Genomic DNA, 6,448 nt, shown 5'->3' on the forward strand with positions numbered 1-6,448 from the left:
GGCTCGGCCTCAGGCAGCGGCGGCCATGGGACACAGAGGGCGGCGGCAGCCATGGGACCGACGACGTGTAGACCTAGGCGGGCACGGGGCTGCGGGGCAAGGCTGAGGGGGGCGCGGGGGAAGGGGCGGCGAGGCTGCACGGTGGTGGCGGATGGGCCGGCGGTGCGGAGTGGTGCCGTCCAGTGAAGTGCACGCGCGCGGGAGCAAGAAAGCTGACGTGGCAGGGGGAAAAGAGAACAGGGGCTCCCCTGCGGAGCTCAGGGATTGGGGGCTTGGGGTGTTCTTCGGGGGGCTTCCGTAGAATAGGGACCTGAGTAGAAGCTCTGTGAAAAACGCTTTTCTTCTTCTGGCCCTTAAAACGGGATAGGGACCCTGTTTAGGGATCATGCGGAAGATATTTTGAAAGACAATAAAACATGTTATATAACATGTTATCTCTTGCTATTTTATCTTGCATCAACTGTTTAAGCGACTAAATTAATTACATAATGCGAAGACAAGGTAAAATCTAGTACAATGAGAAAAAAATGTCTTCTCCTTCACGTGAAGAGATCATCTCTTAGTTAAGAGAATGCTTCCACATCAGCAATCATCTCTGCCATTGTTAAGAGAAGAGTGATGTCACTCCATTGCGTGCACACCCTGAAAACATATCCAATAATGGTAACATACGTGTTCAAGGGGCGGGCCTAGAATTTTTGGGCATATAAATTAGGTTCAATTGAGAATTAGGCCATTAGTTCGAGGAAGGAGGCAGCCAAGAGTTGGGTTTAGCTGGTCTTTTTTGTTAAGTTGCTTGATTACACCGTCATTTTGACTTATTTTTATTCCCCCTTTAAATATATACTATGTCATATATATAACTAACTATTTTCTCCGTCCCAAAATAAGTGACTATACAAACCCACGGTCACTTATTTTGGAACGAAAAAGTATTAGCAAACTAATTGGCATTCAATTGGATACCTTTGGATTGAACTAGGCCCACCTCTGTTGTAGTAGGTACGTTAACATAGAACGCATGCATAGATTCAAGATAAAATGAGAGAGCAACCATATACTTTCTCTCCCCTCTCATTGGACAACTGTTTGAGTACATGTATGATATATACTCCTTCTCTTTTACTTCCTCAGTTTCTCAAATTAAGGCCTACATTATTTCCTTTGATCAAGCGTTTGACCAAAGATTACTCCATCAATGTGTGACTTATGCGATATAAATATAATCATAAACAAGTACTTTTGAATATGAATCCAATAATATCAATTTTATTTCACAAAAAGTTATATATTAATAGACTAAATGTTGGTCAAAGGCTCGGTCAAAAAAAAATATACACCCTAATTTATGGAACGGAGGGAGTAGTTTGTAAGACACAACTCACATTTTTTTCTAGAAAAAACTCAATATAAGATATTTGTTGGAGAAGTTGGCACGTAGAATTTTTTGATGATGTGAAAAATTTAAATGAAGGGAAAGCAAGATTGTATGTAGATTAACATATATCACATGCACGAAGTCCAAGATAGGATAAGAGAGCAAATGATGATTCTCCCACCTTGTCTTGCACAACTAAGAGCGAGGGCAGTAGTGATATCCAACTGTTGCATGTCGTGGGCAGACCGTAAAGTTTTAAATACTATATTTTTGTTGAGTTAGGAAGGAAAAGAGGAGGAGAGAGAGGAGAGAAACGGGTTGTTAGCTAACCGCCGGCTGTAGCACGTGCTCCTACTCTTCATGTGAGAATGACACGTGGGTCATGTATTAGTACAGTAATACATCCTTATAGCTAACTATTACTCCAGAGTTGTCCACCTTTTGCAGGTTATCTACATGACCACCGCATTGATCTGTTTTTGGTCCTTCCTCCTCCATGTGACAAACGGGAGCTTTCGGGTTATGTGTGCACCAGGATGAAGACTGTCGCACGGGATATCTCTAACCACGTTGGCTAGCGACCTGCTGCTAAACTTCATTATGCATATACGTGTTCAGGATTCTTGCTTTGTTTGTTTATTTTTGTTTCGACTTTATATGACCCATGATTTGTGTACTGTGATGACATAACGTTGCAATAACATGATGTGTGCAAAACCGGGAAGCTCACCATATCGGAAAAAAGAAAATGTTGGGTATTCCGTTGGTTATAAACGACATGGCATGGGCTATTAATCAACTGCTGACTGTACTATTAATCTTAATCTTGCTCAGGCAAATAAAAGACGGTACACGTATGAGCGTTGGAAGCACGAACGTACTCGTTGGTACTCCTATCCGTATGCCTGGATCTCTCGAGCAGGATTTCAGGATTGACGCATGCCTCTTTCCCTCGTGCTGTCGTGCGGTTCTCCTTCCTGCCGTCAACGCGCGTTGACTCGATGTAAATCGTTCGCCGCAGAGCTCCCAAGGAATTCTGTAAATTCATGACCAAGAAAACGCTTTGGAATTGTGGCCTATTTACTGCCATGCATCCACCGGTTCATATGCCCGTCGCCGAAGCATCATGACTGGGCAATACTCCTATAATACACCCGCGACGCGACCGGCCAAGGGAGCTCCTCCCTCCATATACCACGTACTAGTAGATCGGAAGGAACACCCTCCACAGCTCGGGGAGGTGTCTGCCATTGCAACTGGTGTCCTGCAGCATATGCATTTGTGGAACAATAAGTATCTGGGTTCGATTCCGAAACAAATTAAGAAAACTCGCAAGAAACTTGCTAACGCCCGTGCGGTAGTACTGTAGCAGATCAGAAACAGACTTTTTCCCTGGCCTGCCGTATGGACGAGCTCCTGGAATTAGAAGAGCGTTACTGGAATCAACGCGCCCGCATCGGTTGGTTGAAGTCAGGGACCGAAATACTGCTTTTTCATCGCAAGGCGACTTGGAGGGCAAAGAAGAATAAGATTGCAACTCTCTGTCGTTCGGATGGATCCTTTACTGTTGATGTCCAGGAGATGGAGGAGTTGTCGTCTGCCTTTTTTCAGAACTTATATACCCGTGATAACTCGGTCGCCCCGTTTGCTGTTACAGACCAGTTCACCAGGCAGATTACTGACGAGATGAACATTGATCTCTGTAAAGAGTTTTCAGATGATGAAATCAGCACTGCACATTTCCAGATTGGGCCTTGGAAAGCTCCTGGGCCGGACGGTATGCCGGCAAGATTCTATCAACGCCAATGTGCTGCACTCAAACAAGATATTTGTATCGCAGTTAGAGAATTTTTCAGGACAGGGGTCATGCCGGCAGGAGTTAATGATACGACGATTGTTCTAATTCCAAAGAAGAAGAACCCAACTAATATTAAGGATTTCCGACCAATTGGACTCTAAGTGTTTGATCAATTGGACTCCAAGTGTTTGATCAACAGGCTTAGACCCCTCCTGCATGACTTTCGAGCGAACCATTTGTTACTAAACACCATTTTTCTTTGCTTCGCGATACGTTTACAAAACCTGGGATGAGACTTCCGGTACGGCCGTGAACCAACCCTTGTTTCACTTGTACCTAGTTATCCCCGTTACCGGTTTTGTACTTTTAACTCGTTCCGTACTCCGATATCTCAATGATCATATCATTCTTGTGTCTGGCCAGACGGTGATAGATATCATCGTACTGAGTGGGCCCTAAGTGTATCTCTCCACCGATAGAGGAGCAAATCCCAATCTTGAACTATCGAGTCAATTCATACTTTCCAGAGTACCCGGAAATCACCGTCATGATAACCCTATTACGGGAAACAATAGGTAACACCAAAGTATCCTTCCGATATAAATATCATACGATATTCTCATGGTCTAAAGATAATGATAATTACAACAATAACAATAATACCGATAACAAGTAATCGATGTGATCTCTCGGTATATTATTAGTTGGGTCAATCCAACACCATTGTTCAACCAACAATGTGCTCTCATATATAACCAGCATCATATGCTCATGATCAGAAAAACAGAATCATCAATTATATATAAACTAGTCAAAGAGGCGTGACTAGGGACCTTTAAATTAGGGTTTATGTTTTCACACATGCAAATGAGTTTTCCTCCGAATCTCACATTCAAGAACCATTGCAATTATAGCATAGAAATATAAACATCAATTACAAACTTGAGAATATAATAATACAATATTTATTGGAGAATACAATGCAAGCTTCTAGAGTGTTCTCAATATTACAAGAAAGAAGACATTACTATGGAATACTCTAGAATATAAAATAAATAAAAGAGGGAACCTTCTAGTGTTTAGATATGCATGAAGAAGCTTTGGAATATTCTAGAATAGGAGTTTAAAATAAATAAATAGGAAACCTTGTAGTATCTAGATATTTATGTAGAAGTGTGTGGAAGGCTTTAGATATTTTGTATCAATGGCTAAGATTTTGACACATGTCAAAGATCCAATGGCCATGTAGTCCTATAAATAGAGGCCCTTGCCTCACACCTTGTGTAGTAGAGAAAAAAAGAAGTGAAGAAGGTGGAGAACAAGGTGTGAGCAAGTGTAAGGTGTGTATGCTCTCTCTTGTACTAATATTCCTAAAGCAATATAGTACTACTTTGTTCATATAAGTCTCCCGGTTAGGCCTTGTTATTTCTAAGTACTTAGTGCATATAAGTTGTGATTTAACGTGAGCGGATTCGCCCGGAATCACAACGGTCTTGTTTCAACGTGAGTGGCATAGCCGCCCGGATTCAAGACTTGCTTTAACGTGAGTGGATCTGCCGCCCGGAAGCTTGCACTAAATAAGTAGAAATAAAAAGTGACTAATCAACTACACCAAAGTAGTTGGTATAGGTGAATAGGCCCTCTCGTAGTGTGTTAGGTCCACCTCGAATTCTCTACAATATTATTGCCTCTAAGACATTTTCCCTTCATTCGGGATCTTCGGATTTTCAACCAGGCACTTGTTGCTCGCGAGGCTTGGCGCCTCCTCACAGTACCTGACTCCTTATGTGCTAGAGTTATAAAGGGCAAGTATTTCCCAGCCGGCAATCTTTGGGACACGGCGTTTATCAGAAACTCTTCTCCATGCTGGCAAGGTATATCCCATGGACTTGATTTGCTAAAGCAGGGTCTGATATGGAGAATTGGAGATGGTGCTACGGTTCAGATTTGGAGGGAAAACTGGCTGCCACGAGGTAACTTGCATGTGGCACGACCTAACACCAGATCAAGGGTGAAACGTGTGTCTGAACTTATTTTGCCTGATGAAGGTCAGTGGAATATTCCGCTAATTAGAGATGTGTTCTATCCGTTTGATGTAGAGGAGATCTTAAAGCTTAGGATACCACATATTCCTTGTGAGGATGTTCTAGCCTGGCACTATGAGAAATCTGAGATTTTTTCAGTCCAGAGTGCCTGTCGCCTCGGTCTGAATCTGAAATTTAATTTGTCGGAAACAAGCAGTAGGTCGCATCCTGATGGTCAGCGCGCGCTTTGGAAACCTTGATCTGGAACAATAACGCCCCTCCGAAAGTCAAGGTGTTTACTTGGAGGCTGGCTTCGAATTCGCTTGCGGTTCAGATCAATAGGCACCATCGCTTCAAGAAAGTTTCTCCTCTCTGCGCTATATGCTCCACTGAATGTGAGGATGATTTCCATGCAGTGATGAACTGCAGAAAAGCAAGGGCCTTGAGGGAGGCAGTGCGTGTGAACTGGCGTCTTCCCCCCGATTCAGAACTTCTAAGGACGGGGCACGACTGGGTCCTGCTGACCCTGAGCAAAGTAAATGAGGATTGCAGAGCTATATGCTCATGTTTCTTTGGTGGAGATCTTGGCACCTACGATATGACATAATATTCAGTAAGGGGGATGCTTCTATTTCTGCGTCGGCTCAATTCCTCTTTACTATGCCGATGCCATGCTGTCGATCAAGAACAAGACCCCGGTGCCTGACATTAAAGGTAAAGCACCTGTTTTTGCTCCTGGCTCCAAACCATCTCTTATGGTTGAGCCCACAAAGAGTGCTTGGTTACCACCTGATACAGGCTGGGCAAAATTAAACATCGATGCTAGCTTCTTGCCGACTTCTGGAGTTGCAACCTGGGGCGCGGTCATCCGGGATGAAAGGGGTTCAGTCTTAGCTTCGGGCTGGAACTCTATCGTCAATTGTCAATCGGCGGAAACGGCGGAAGGTGTGGCGTGCTTGGAAGGAGTAAAATTTGCCAGAGCCCTCACCTCTCTGCCTCTGGTTGTTGAAAGTGATTGCCAAAACCTTGTCACAGTTCTGAATGAGGTTTCAGTTACGAGATCCTCTCTTCGGCCAGTCGTTCAGGAAATCAAGCACCTTATCCTCTTCGATCCTGGCATTCAGTTCAAGTTCACAAGCCGCTCCAATAATGTAGTTGCGCATGAGATGGCGCAGTTCGGTTTAGGCTCGTCAGGAGGTGGTGTTTTGAGGGATATTGTCCCTCCCTGTGTGCTTCGCTCCCTGGAGC

This window comes from Brachypodium distachyon, chromosome 1, assembly GCF_000005505.3.
Source record: "Brachypodium distachyon strain Bd21 chromosome 1, Brachypodium_distachyon_v3.0, whole genome shotgun sequence".
Classification (NCBI taxonomy): Eukaryota; Viridiplantae; Streptophyta; class Magnoliopsida; order Poales; family Poaceae; genus Brachypodium; species Brachypodium distachyon.